Source organism: Bufo bufo, chromosome 3 (assembly GCF_905171765.1).
Source record: "Bufo bufo chromosome 3, aBufBuf1.1, whole genome shotgun sequence".
Lineage (NCBI taxonomy): Eukaryota > Metazoa > Chordata > Amphibia > Anura > Bufonidae > Bufo > Bufo bufo.
In genome coordinates, this window is record NC_053391.1 from 137,898,807 (window position 1) to 137,914,192 (window position 15,386).

Sequence of the window (15,386 nt, forward strand, 5' to 3'; positions counted from 1 at the left end):
GTCCACTGTGCCGCCGTAAGTCCGCTCCAGCTCCATTCACTACAATACTATATGATATCAGATTTTGGGTTTTTATGTTAATCATGGGGTAACCCCTTTAACCTGCTTATGACTTTTCATGCAACACCACTTATTTTTCCAGAAGTACCCAAAAACTATGGACTAACGCCTGAAATGTCTAGCCTTTAGTTCAAGTGCAGTAATTCTTGGTACAATATGTTAAAATACAATGGACATGTCTTTTTAGTTTTGCATAGACGAGTGGGTCTCAGACATAAAAAGACATGGCTATCAGCCCCTGTTTCAGCAAATTATGGCTATATTGCATTAGATCTGTCTGCACTTACTGGGAGTGCACCTGAGAAGAACCTAGCCAAATGCTACCACTGCAGAGACTGACAAACATTCATATGATTAAAACAATGCCACCTAATGTATATTTACTAAGAGGTCCAACATTACTATGAGCATAATGAAGAAGAATGTTACTACTAAATAACAATAAAGATTTATAGGTTCTCATAAAAAAATTTGACCCATTTCCCACATTGGCGGCATATCGATAGGACATGCCACCAACATCAACTAGAAGTGGGTTCCCTACCTATCTTCAAAACATGTACTGAGGGAGCATTCGCCACATGCACAGGCCACGATTTAACTGCTGAGGTTTGCATATTCGTATTTCATGGAATAGCCCAGTAGACAGCTCTATTTCTCACAGAGGTAAACATGGGCACTAGAGCAGTGGCGTCGCCAGGGGGGGGCCAGAGGGGGCCACGGCCCCCCCTACATCATGCTGTGCCCCCCCAACTAAAATGCCCGTGCCCCCCCAAGTTAGCCGCCGCAGTCGGGCACAGCCAGGGAGATGAGCGCTTCCATTGCGCTCATCTCCATATTCATCTGCCGGCCTGTGTGCTGCGGCAGGGGAGGGAGAGGCGTGTCCCTTCCCCTTTCTCTGATAGGCTGCAGGCACTAGGCCGGCAGCCTATCAGAGGCCGCAGGCGGAGCCATACAGCGCGGGACACAGGCCGGAAGAAGAGGCCTGCATCGCATCGCTGACATAGAGGTAAGTATGATTTTTTTTTTTTTTTTTTTTACAACAGTGTTATTGGCACATTGGGGGGGGGGCAGCTTATTCTTGGCACATGGGGGGAGGGGGGAGGCAGCTTATTCTTGGCACATTGGGGGGGGGAGGCAGCTTATTCTTGGCACATGGGGGGGGGGGGAAGCAGCTTATTCTTGGCACATTGGGGGGGGGGGCGCAGCTTATTCTTGGCACATTGGGGGGGGCAGCTTATTCTTGGCACATTGGGGGGGGGGCAGCTTATTCTTGGCACATTGGGGGGGGGCAGCTTATTCTTGGCACATTGGGGGGGCAGTTTATTCTTGGCACATTGGGAGGGGCAGCTTATTACTGGCACATTGGCGGGGCAGCTTATTACTGGCACATCACATTGGGGGGGCAGCTTATTACTGGCATATTGGGGGGGCAGCTTATTATTGGCACATTGGGGGGGCAGCTTATTACTGGCACATTGGGGGGGCAGCTTATTACTGGCACATTGGGGGGGGCAGCTTATTACTGGCATATTGGGGGGGCAGCTTATTACTGGCACATTGGGGGGGCAGCTTATTACTGGCACATTGGAGGGGGCAGCTTATTACTGGCACGTGATGGAGGGGTCTTGTTATTGGCACGTGATGGGGGCACTTGTTACTGGCACGTTATTGGTGGGCACTATAGGGGCATCTACTGAGGCCACAAAGAAGGGGTATTTTATATGGGGGGCTCTGTACAGTAGCATTTTATACTGGGACAAATTATGGTGGGTACTATGGGGAAGGGGGGAGAGGAGTACTATGGAGTCATCTACCGGGGCACTAAGAAGGGGTATTTTATACTTGCAAATTATGGGGGACACTGAGGGCATCTACTGGGGCACTATATATGGGGCATTTTATACTGGTACATTATGGGGGGCACTAGGAGGGAAGGGGGAGAGGAGCACTATGGGGGCATTTACTGGGGGCACTATATAGGGGTATTTTACACTGGCCCATTAAGGGGACATTAGCTCACCTGGGGGCATTACAAGGGGGTATTTTTGCACTGTCACATTATAAGGAGAATTATTTCTACTGGGGGGGCATTAAGGTGGGCTTTATTACTCCCCCATGGTATGAGCCCCCTAGTAGCAGCACCAGCCTCTCCCTGCTCTGCTATCCCTCTGCCCCTTCTCCAAATCCTTATTATGAAATCTTTCTCATTAGGATGAAACAGAACATCAGCTCCGCCGAGCCCCCGGCCAATGTGGTGAAGTGGCGTCCGAGATCCCCAAGGGCCAAGCCAAGTAACTGTAAGTTTTCATGTGAAATATGTTTGTTATACACATATAGCCTACACTGTGCCCCACAATGTACAGTATACCGCTACACTGTGCCCCACAATGTACAGTATACCTCTACACTGTGCCACACAATGTACAGTATACCTCTACACTGTGCCACACAATATACAGTATACCTCTACACTGTGCCACACAATATACAGTATACCGCTACACTGTGCCACACAATATACAGTATACCGCTACACTGTGCCACACAATATACAGTATACCTCTACACTGTGCCACACAATATACAGTATACCTCTACACTGTGCCACACAATATACAGTATACCGCTACACTGTGCCACACAATATACAGTATACCTCTACACTGTGCCACACAATATACAGTATACCTCTACACTGTGCCACACAATATACAGTATACCGCTACACTGTGCCACACAATATACAGTATACCTCTACACTGTGCCACACAATATACAGTATACCTCTACACTGTGCCACACAATATACAGTATACCGCTACACTGTGCCACACAATATACAGTATACCGCTACACTGTGCCACACAATATACAGTATACCGCTACACTGTGCCACACAATATACAGTATACCTCTACACTGTGGAGTCTGTTCTATAAGCACCCTTGTTCTGTGGCGGTGGACAGAAAATAATCTGGAAGTGCCCCTCCCGAGACCAGCCTCTGGATCCGCCACTGGACCGCTCACAGGAGTGTACATTTCTTCTAAACTGTAATCCGTATCCTCTGACTTGCAGAAATCAGCACTCGCTCGGTAACAACTAACAGGCAGTACCTGAAGGCTGTAGCCTGGCCCTGTTATCGAAGCTAGCCGAGTGGTGTAAGGTTAAGGTACTAGTAGAGATGAGCGGCCCTTGAATCCGGATTTAAAGTTAGTTACTGCAGGATATGGATTACAGTTTAGAAATGTCAAATGTACACTCCTGTGAGCGGCGGGGAGGGAGATCTGTGGATGACACTGTTATAGAGAGGGAGATCTGTGGATGACACTGTTATAGAGAGGGGGATCTGTGGATGATACTGTTATAGAGAGGGGGATCTGTGGATGACACTGTTATAGAGGGGGAAATGGGGATGACCCTGTCATGGGGTGGATCTGTGGATGACACATATAGCATAAGATGCTATATACGGTATGTGTCATCCACAGATCCCCCCCCCATAGCAGTGTCATCCACAGATCCCCCTCCCTATAAAAGTGTCATCCACAGGCAGCTAGGACATGTTGAAATCTGAGTGATTTTTTTTTTTTTTTTTTTTTAAACCACAGACAGCAGGACTTTTCTTCCCTGTTGCGGTTTTAGGTATTGGGTAAAGTATTGCAGCATTTCTAAGCGTACTTGTGTAAATGTATCGTTATAGCTGCCCCCCCTACTTTTGTCCTGGCCCCCAGTGTGCCCCCCCAAAATTTGAAAGCTAGAGACGCCACTGCACTAGAGATGAGCGAATTTCAGGTTATGAAATTCATTCACACTTCGTTTGGTGGTAAAAGCAGAATTACATTATGGATTCCATTACCACCGGCCATAATGCAATTCTATGATGGAATGCATATCGGAATGCCTTTCATAATAGAAGTCTATGGCCTGCATAACGGATCCCTCCCGTTTCAGTTATGCAGGAGAGGACTCCCCTGCATAACGGAAACGGGACGGATCCGGTTTGCAGCCCAATATGTCACGGAATCCATGACACAATTCTGCTTTTACCACCAAATGAAGCGTGAACGAATTTCAAAATATGAAATTAGCTCATCTCTAATGGCTGATGTGAAGCTAGGAGATGCTAAATGCATAATTATTCAAGTTGAAAAAGTTTTACAAGAAGAAAGCTCCTAGGTGAGTTTCGACAAGAAGGTAACCACCTTTATATATTGTCTAACCAAAACTCATTGCATACAAATTCCCATCACGTTGACCACAGGTCCCTCTACATCTCCTCATTCCTAAGCGTGAAAAAAGCCCAAAACATCACTTTACTGCTTTATTACTTGTGACTCTGGATCCCTAAATAAATTAGGCCACTTTCACACAGTCAGTGGGGGTCATTTACAAAGACCAGCTTTTTACTGTTCTTTGTTTCTCCCTCCTGCGTTGCCAGAGGATTCGCCTAATTTATGACGAGGCGTGTGCCTGGAGTAAAACTACTGCTGACTGAAGTAGTTTTTACTTCTCTTTTACGCCTGGTTTTCAGACATAAATGATAGTAAATTTGCCGGAGCCGAAGTCCCGGCCCCCACCACTCCCAAGTGGCAAGGACGGAATAAAAATGCTGATGTTACAAAATATTATCGCACCGGCGTTGAAAAAAGGGGTCTTGTGTCTTTTTTAGGCCAAAAACTGGTATAAAAGGGTTTGTAAATAACCCCCAGTGTTTGGTCAGTGATTTCCAGCAGTGATTGTGAGCAAAAACCAGGTGCGGAACATGAACAGGTACAAACGTTTCCCTTATACCTTATCTCTGTTGAGGCTCCAATCCTGGTTTTGGCTTACAATCACTGATGGAAATCACTGACCAAAAACTCACCAAACACTGACTGCATCTAAACTTATGAGTACTGTCCCTATTTCTGGACTTGTGGATAGACTGGACACTTAGGGAATCTGCACCGTCCTACATTGACTGACTAGGATGTGCCGCTACAGTCTATATGCAGATTTACACTATGGTCAATGGTATTTGATGAAAACAAGGAAGACGCACATGTACACAGCCATATACATTGTAGCCAACTCATACAATTATACATTTCAACCTGAAAGGGGTGGGGATTGCTCATGAGTAATACTTGAGTCTGTTTGTTAAATTTGGAGCATCTTTAAAGGGGTTCTCCAGGAATTAAGAAAATGAAAATACTTAAATATGACTTTATAATAAATATATTCCCAAATACCTTTATTTATAATGGCTCATGTTGTCTAGGGAGCAATCATCATGGGAAACAAAATGGCCACCGTCCTGTTAGTACACACAAAATCTGTCCTAATCACACAGCAGGACAAGCTACTCCACAACACTGAGCTAAAGAGCTGTCCCATCCTCCTCTCTGCTCTACCTGTCAGGAGTTATGATCCTGAATACAGATGATGAAATCTTCAGCTGAATCTGTAGGAATAGAGTTCATGAGGAGACATGAAGTAGAGAGAGGACGGGCTGTGGTAATGGAGACTGCATATAATAGCTGCTGCTCATTATCCACACCCTCCCCTCTGCACTTCATTCTTACAGTGATTTAGCTGATCTTATCAGCTGTATACTGACAGAATAGAGAGGAGGATGAGGCCGCTCTTTAGGTCAGTGTTGTGAAGTAACTTGTCCTGCTGTGTGATAAGGACAGGTTTTGTGTGTACTAATAGGACAGCGGCCATTTAATTTCTCCTAATAATTGCTCCCTAGACAAAACGAGTCATTATAACTAATGAAAGGTATTTGGGAATATATTTATAATAAATTAATATTTATGTATTTTTCATTTTCTCAATTCCCGGAGAACCCCTTTAAGCTTAAAACACTTTTGTTTAGAAATGCGTCTTTAAGACAAACAAAAGAAAAACAGCCCCAGTGATAAATCTGAAGTGAAATTCATTAACATAGCTAACCACATCCACTTACTTTAAAACTGGAGTGAGTGGTGTATAGCGGCTTCCTCTATTCACTGCCTAGCACTCATTGAGCGCTATGGGGGAGATGTATCACTACTGGTACTTTAGGAGTCTGTCTCGATACCACCTACGCTGACGGAGGATGTGCTTAATTTATGACAAGGTGCAGGCCTTATCATAAATTAGGCGCATCCTCCTGCAGCCCGTGCACTAACTAGAAATCTACGACAGCTCAGAGCTGCCGTAGATTTCTGGCTTAATTTACTCCAGAAAACTGGCGTACATGGAGATAAATTTGTCGCGGTGTTGGCTACTCCCCCTTCCCCTTTTAGAAAAGTGGCGAGGACTGCAAAAAGTGGAGATGGGACAACTTTTTAAAAAGTCTCAGTTAAAAAGTTGCACCTTTTCAGACACAGAGAATGATAAATCTCCCCCCATGTTCCTTAGGCCTCTTTCACACGAATGATACGGATTGCGCCAGGATGCATTCAGTGAAACTCGCACCATTTCGCAAGCAAGTTCAGTCAGTTTTGTCTGCAATTGCGTTCAGTGTTTTCCGCACGAGTGCAATCAGTTTTGATGTGTTTTCCACGCACACGAAAAAAAGAAAATGGAAAATTTACAAACATCTCCTAGCAAACCATCAGTGAAAAACGCATTGCATCCGGACTGCATAATAAACCACTTCTGATTTCTCCTTCTAGTGTAGCAGGACCTTTAATCCAGCGATGTACAGCGTTCCGATCAGATGTGTTTCTGTCTATCGGGTGACTGTGCCCCCCGACCTAGATTGTAATTGGTCACTATAATACACTAATTTCCTTCACAGTGGTGGGAATGTATCACTCCCTTTATGCCAGAATTCTTGCTCATGCAACGATTGACTTTTTGTGATTTGTATGCCATTCTTGCCACTTTGGACAAATGGGCGTAGTTAGCAGGAAAGAAAACCATGGCAAATCTCATGTAAAATTTACCTCTGTGAACAATGGCAATAAGTATATTCTGGCAACAAAAATATTAGGTCTTTTGTAAATTAATATGCAGATCTATGAGCAGCACTAAGCTGTGTCATTTATGAGGGAAGGGCGATATAGGATTAGCCCCAACTACCAGCGGTGACATACCTATCTATGGCTCACAGACAAACAGGAGGTTTCTGTTTTTCAGATAGGTAGCCATTGGCAATGTCACTCAGAGGGGATTGTAGTATATTAGGTACAGAACAACTGTCCTCTTTTACCTTTACTAAATATTAGGGCAAGTTCTACTATAGGGTAATAACAGGCTATCCTGTCTATCCAGTCTCTGCAGACCAAGAATATATCAGAATGCATTTTTTTAATTTAGTGAATAAAACAAGTGCCATAGAACATTCTTTTTTTTTTTTAAAGCACATACTAAGTGCTCTTGCACATGTCCATGATATCCATGACAAGATGGTGAATGGTTCAGCTGTGAAAAATCTTTGTTTGGTCTGTGTTTGATCATCCATATTCGGAGGACGCTGTAAACTGATTTCCAGAGTTTATTACAGCAATGATCCAAACACGGATGGCATCCATGGTTTCCACAGAAGAATAAGCTACAATGTTCGTGAGGGATCCAAAATCAATAACAAAAATAAGGCATGCTTCTATGGTGTCCCCACGGAATACTCATTAATACACACAGTAAAATCAATGAGTACAAGGAGATTGGGGAATTTTTATTTTTCTGCACCTCTTGTATTATTTTTTTTTTTTATTAAACTCTTCAGATAAATAATATCAGGTAATTGTAAATGGATTCAATGTAAGATTTAGAAAATGTGAAGCAACCAGAGATGTGAAGAACCGGAAAGTGAACATGAAAATAGAGAAAAATAATATCTATAGGAACAAATAAGGCCTCATGCACACGAACATATATTCTTTCTGTGTCCGTTAAGTTTTTTTTTTGCGGACTGTATACGGAACCACTAATTTCAATGGGTCCGCAAAAACAAACAAAAATTATCAATATTCCTGGCCACTATAAGGCATGTATCTGCAGTTTTCCCCTGTGCATGCTGAACATCTAGTATGCAGTTCTCCCAGATCTGATGAATGTAGACTAGCTCCCATCCACTGCACACAAAAAGTAGGGGGGAATATGCTTCCTAACCTTTTCTTACTCAGAAGTATTCCCAGAATCATGGATGACATTCCAGAAGAGTACTGGAGTGTACTGATGTGATAAAAGCATGGGCTCAGATATAAACTTTCTATTTAGCTGCAGCAGTCTCTCTATGCCAGTCTCAAAATCCCTGCTCTCTCCTTGCCTTAGACTTATAATGACATGAGTAATCTGATCCTTCTGTGAGCTGCTCATGTCCTAGACAGATTCAAAGCAAATTTTAAAGAGAAAAGCATTTAACAAGTGGGGTGGAAAGGAGAGGTAAACCGTTGATAACATGAGAACTAGATATTTCTCTATGATAACAAGTATTACAAAGTTTCTTGTGGTCACTTGTATTATTGATTTATGCAAAGATGTGTGAAAAAATATTGATCAATATAATTAATATTAAACTGTAAAAAAAAAAGAAAAAAAAAGGAAAAAAAAGAAGCCAACAATGGTTTACATGACGATAGATTGGGGCATATTTGCTATTGAAAATGTGCCAGATTTTTGGTGCATTTTGTGCTAAAAAAAAAAACCAAAAAACTGGTGTGCATTCCTTGCATCACATTTAAAAACTGCTCTACACACTTATACTATCAAGGCAACTGGACTTACTGTAGATTTCTTGAAAACGTTTCACTCGTTATTCCAACTAGCTTTCTCAATTCTGAGTGGCTGTACAAGAATTCTCTGGGAATAAATATGTGACTGAATCAACATCTGGTAATTATACCCAGCATGGGGTCAGAGGTCATTATACCCAGCATGGGGTCAAAGGTGTTAATTCCATTATCCTAATTGGAGTCAGTAGGTGATAATGACCTCCCAGAAAAAGGTGTCAAGACAGCATTGTATGTGGCAGACAATAGATGTCTAACCCCCCCCCCCCGCCCGCCTCTATTCAAGCTTGGCTTCTCCATTTTTACGTAGATGGCCTCCTTCACACCTCGTTTGTACCAATCGGCCTCCTTATCCGAAACACGTACTTGACTGTCTTCAAAGGTGTGACCTGTTTCTTTTAGATGTAAGTACACGGCTGAATCTTGACCAGAGGTTTTGGCTCTTCTATGCTGAGCCATACGCTGATGTAGTTGTTGTTTTGTTTAGCCGATATACAGTTCTGAGCATTCATTACACTGGACTGCTTACACAATGTTGGCCATCTTGTGTTTAGGCGTTCTTTTGGGTGAACCAGTTGTTGCCTCAGTGTGTTGCTGGGTTTAAAGCAGACAGGAATGTGATGTTTGAGAAACTCAAAATGATTTTTTTTTTTTATAGACACCCCAGCTACATATGGGATAATCATATTCTTGCGTCTGTCATGCTTCTCGCCCTCACTGGTAGTGCTCTTTCTCCTCCTGCCTTCTGTTTTGACAAAAGGCCCAGTCTGGATACCCACAAGTTTTAAGTGCCCCTCTGAGGTGTTTGAATTTCTTCGCCTTGGCCTCTGTGCTGGTCGGGATTTTCTCTGCCCGGTGGTGTAGAGTCTGGATGACTCCCAGTTTGTGGTCTAGACCAGTGTTTCCCAACCAGTGTGCCTCCAGCTGTTACAAAACTACAACTCCCAGCATGCCCGCACAGCCTTTGGTTGTGAGGGCATGCTGGGAGTTGTAGTTTTTCAACAGCTGGAGGCACACTGGTTGGGAAACACTGGTCTAGACGATGGTGGGAATCAAATAGCAGGTACTGGTCTGTGTGTGTTGGTTTTCGATAAACCTCTATTCCCAGCTTCCTTCCCTCTTCCACTGTTATAAGACAGTTCAGAAACGCCAGTTTGTTGTTCTGCATATCTTCCCGCGTGAAATTGATGTTATGATCCACTGAGTTGATGTGGTCGGTGAAAGCCTGTAACTCAGCCTAAGGTGTTGTCTAGTAGCAACTGTTTCAATTGCCTCTGTAGTGGGTATGCAGGTGAAGAGGGACGTAACATCATAGGAGACCATTTTTCTTCTGTGCCCAATACCAAGTTCTGGATTTTGGTGGTGAAATCCTGAGAGTCCTGTATGTGATGTTGTGCGTTTCCAACCAAGGGCGCTAGGATTCTGGCTAAGTATTTTGCCACATTGTAGGTCACAGAGTTGATGCTGCTGACAATTGGCCTGAGAGGGGTCCCATCCTTATGTATCTTAGGAAGTCCATAAATACAGGGAGGGCCTTTCCCAGGGTAGAGGCGATGATACATGGCCCGATCAATGATTTTGTACTTTTCTAATTGCTGTAGTAGTTCTATAACCTTCTTCTTGTAGCCACTGGTTGGGTCTCGTCTTAGGGCCTCATATGTGTTGTTATCATCCAGGAGTGTGGTCACCTTGGCATCGTAGTCAGATGTAATAAGTACAACCGTGCATCTTCCTTTAGCCGCAGGCAGGATGGTGATGTTTGTGTCTTTCTTCAGGGATGTAACCGCCTTCCTTTCTTCTCTAGTCAAGTTTGAAGGAGGTGTTTTGGCACTGGCCAAAGCTGCAGACACTTTAAGGTGAAGTTGTTCAGCCTCACCCTGTGGTACTTTGTTGCTGTGGATTGAGGCTTCAGTGGCTGAAATAATATCAACTTTTGGTATGGTTCTTGGTGTGATTGCAAAATTCAACCCTTTAGCAAGGACATCCATCTCAGGCTGGGTGAGAACCCGGTCTGAAAGATTCTGCACCCATTTCTCTTTGTTTTGCACTGTCCTTGTTTCCTCTTTTACAGATATACCATGACCTGGATAAATGAAAACCTTCACAGACACACTTATACTAGATTCTTAGGCATTGCGTGGCTGTTGCAAACAGAGAGACAAGAATCCTTGAACTGAGACCATGGTTTATCACTCTGCCAGTGGTTTAACATTACGTGTCCCAGTGGTTGAGATGACAAACTGAAATGACAGCAAGAGGTGCACAGAAGTGAACCTCTGCACAGACAAATAGTCTGATTAGAAAAATGGAGTGCAGTGATCCATTCTGTACTGCAAGTGAAATTGGAAATCACATCCCAAGCCTAGGGCGGCAAACACAAGAGATTTGCACAATCTTGGGCTACAGACCAAGTCCAGCTACAGGTGTTCCATTGACTTTACATTAGGGCTGTAGTAAATTATTATTTCAGAAATATATTATGTTTATTTTTACAATTGAGTACTCTAATAAGAAAAAAATGAATTAATAGACTGTTTTCCTGCCATTAGTACCCAACACCCTTCGTTCCCCACTGTGTGATCAGCCCAAGTGCATCAGTTCCCCCCAGTGCCATCAGCTCCGTTCCCCCAGTGCCTTCAGCCCCTCCATTGCCATGTCCCCCACTGCCATCAGATCAGCCCCTCCATGCCATGTCTCCTTTCCCCCAGTGCCATCAGATCAGCTCCTCCATGCCATGTCCCCCACTGCCATCTGCCCCTCCATTGCCATGTCCTCCTCCCCCAGTGCCTCCATGGCCATCTGTCCCCCTTCAGTGCCACCAGGCTGTCCCCCTTTAGTGCCATTTTCCCAGCGCCAGTGAAATAAAATACCTTTCTTGTAGGGGCTCGGCTCCACAGCTCCTCCATCATCTTCTCAGCGCACTGCACTGTCGTCCTGATGTCACACAACGTCGGGTCATAGTGCGCCCTTACGTGCACCATGACCTGATGTGTCAGGATCCAGAGCAGCGTGGAACGGGCCGGCGGGTGACCACAGAGCAGTAAGTAATAACAAGCGCTTCACTCCCGCTCCGTGGTCATATGACACAAACAAATCCTTGATGGAAAAAATTTGCATCAAGGATTTTTGTGTCGAATTACTCGATTCAATCAAGTAATCGTTTCAGCCCTAGTTCACACCACCACTCTCAAAGGCTATCATGGTGCACAGCAAGCTAGCAATTGAGGCTGGAAGTCTATCCCCTTCAGTAATTAGTCCCCCCTTTTACCTCAAATGCAATGATAGCCAGAGATTGGTCCGGAGACCACATAGGCACCGCCATGAAGGCCTTCACAAGGGAACATCACACCAGTTCTACTGCTGGAATTATGTTGTGGGGTGACATAATATATGTTAGCCAGTCCCATCTAGTCTTTATTTCAGGTACACAAACAGCTCTGCGTTACATTGATTTGATCATGGAACCAGTGGTACAGCCACTTCTCCAAAGTGTCCCAGGAGCTGTTTTTCATTAGCACAACACCAGGCCACATGTTTATGCTACTGTGAGCAGCTTGGGTGGCCTAAACATGCTACCATGTCCTGCAGCATCTCTGACCTTTTCTCGCTTCAAGCACATCTGGGACGTCACTGGTCAGTAATTGCAAAGGGAGCTGCCAGCAGCGGATCTTGATGATTTGCATGCCCAAGTGGATTCAGGGTGGCAGAACATTCAAAAGACAACCACTAATAACTTCACTGGGGGCATGCTAAGGCAAGTGTGAGTTTTGTGTGGTGCTTATTGAGTATTTAATAAATGGAGATATTTTCAAGATTTTGTTTCCATTTTTTTTATCATTCGCCTACCATTAACACATCTACCATGTGATTTCCATAATTTCCTTCTTTGTGTTGACATTTCAATGTTGAAAAGTGTAGTGCCAATGAATAATAAATCTCGCCAAAACTGAGCCCTCACACAGCTCCATAGATGTAAATATAAAAAGGTTATGGGGTAAAAAAAAAAAAAAAAAAGACGGAAAAACACAAGAAAAACCAATATAAATTTGCCATCATTGGGATCCTACTAACGCACAAAATGAAGTTAGCATGTCATTTTACCACATAGAAAACGGCATAAAAACAAAACCCATAATACAATGGCGGAATTTCATTTTTTCAGTTCGCCCTATTTGGATATTATTTTTTCAGCTTTGCACTACATCGTATGCCATAGAAAGTACAACTTGTGCCACAAAAATCTGCTGTGTAAACGAGTCTGTATGGGGCAGAGCGATGGTATTAGCGATCGCTCATCCTCATACTGTGTAAGATATCGCTGCATGTAAATACAGCGTTCTGAGTCACTGACAAGCAGGCGATTGTCGGGAAGGAACACTTCATCCGAAGTCGCTTCGTTCAAAACTTCGGAATACTACTGTACGGAGATCTGTCTCCGTACAGAACTAGTATGTATCAGACTAATACCTAAGAAGAGCAGCAAAGTCAGTTTTCAAATTTTAAAGTGGTTTTCCACTTGAATAACTTCGGTAGCTGATTTTATTTTTTCACGAAGTCACGTGCGACTTCACGAATAACTTACTTCGGCTCATCGGAGCCCATACCTTCTAATAATGTACTGAGACGGATGTCCGTATAGTATTATTCCAAGTTTTCACCAACTCGACTTCACCAACTATGATAAATCTTTTGTGACCGCACGAATGATGCGATTACCCAATGAAAGAGCATTTCATCAGGTAATCGCGGCCATGTATAGGACATGTTTTATCACTTTGTGGGACAGACACATGGATCGGCATCTATATAACCATTTCGCAAAAAGATAGAATACAGTTGCAAGAAAAAGTATGTGAACCCTTTGGAATGATATGGATTTCTGCACAAATTGGTCATAGATGAAGATCAGATCATATTTTAAGTCACAACAATAGATAATCAGTCTGCTTAAACTAATAAACACACAAATAGTTAAATGTTATTATTGTTGTTATTTTTATTGAACACACCATGTAAACATTCACAGTGCTGGTGGAAAAAGTATGTGAACCCCTAGACTAATGACATCTCCAAGATCTAATTGGAGTGAGGTGTCAGCCAACTGGAGTCCAATCAATGAGATGAGATTGGAGGTGTTGGTTACAGCTGCCCTGCCCTATAACACACACCAGTCCTGGGTTTGCTTTTCACAAGAAGCATTGCCTGATGTGAATGATGCCTCGCACAAAAGAGCTCTCAGAAGACCTACGATTAAGAATTGTTGACTTGCATAAAGCTGGAAAGGGTTATAAAAGTATTTCCAAAAGCCTTGATGTTCATCAGTCCACGGTAAGACAAATTGTCTATAAATGGAGAAAGTTCAGCACTGCTGCTACTCTCCCTAGGAGTGGCCGTCCTGTAAAGATGACTGCAAGAGCGCAGCGCAGACTGCTCAATGAGGTGAAGAAGAATCCTAGAGTGTCAGCTAAAGACTTACAAAAGTCTCTGGCATATGCTAACATCCCTGTTAGCGAATCTACGATACGTAAAACACTAAACAAGAATGGATTTCATGGGAGGATACTACAGAGGAAGCCACTGCTGTCCAAAAAAAAACCAATGCTGCACCTTTACAGTTTGCACAAGAGCACCTGGATGTTCCACAGCAGTACTGGCAAAATATTCTGTGGACAAATGAAACCAAAGTGGAGTTGTTTGGAAGAAACACACAACACTATGTGTGGAGAAAGAGGCACAGCACACCAACATCAAAACCTCATCCCAACTGTGAAGTATGGTGGTGGGGGCATCATGGTTTGGGGCTGCTTTGCTGCATCAAGGCCTCGACAGATTGCTATCATCGAAGGAAAAATGAATTCCCAAGTTTATCAAGACATTTTGCAGGAGAACTTAAGGCCATCTGTCCAGCAGCTGAAGCTAAACAAGATGGGAGTTGCAACAGGACAACGACCCAAAGTAAATCAACAACAGAATGGCTTAAACAGAAGAAAGTACGCCTTCTGGAGTGGCCCAGTCAGAGTCCTGACCTCAAACCAATTGAGATGCTGTGGCATGACCTCAAGAAAGAGATTCACACCAGACATCCCAAGAATATTGCTGAACAAACAGTTCTGTAAAGAGGAATGGTCAAGAATTACTCCTGACCGTTGTGCACGTCTGATCTGCAACTACAGGAAACGTTTGGTTGAAGTTATTGCTGCCAAAGGAGGTTCAACCAGTTATTAAATCCAAGGGTTCACATACTTTTTCCACCTGCACTGTGAATTTTTACATGGTGTGTTCAATAAAAACATGGTAACATTTAATTTTGTGTGTTATTAGTTTAAGCAGACTGTGATTGTCTATTGTTGTGACTTAGATGAAGATCAGATTAATTTTATGACCAATTTGTGCAGAAATCCATATCATTCCAAAGGGTTCACATACTTTTTCTTGCAACTGTATATCCTCAAAATGGGGACCACAAACCCACTAAAGTATATAGGGGATATTTATCATCTCCCTTGCACCAGAAAAGTGGCTTTAAAAAGTCGCAAGTGACTCTTTTTACGCCTCTCACTTTTCCAAATGGGGATGGCAACTGCAGAAAAAGGGGCATAACCAACAGCAAAGAAATT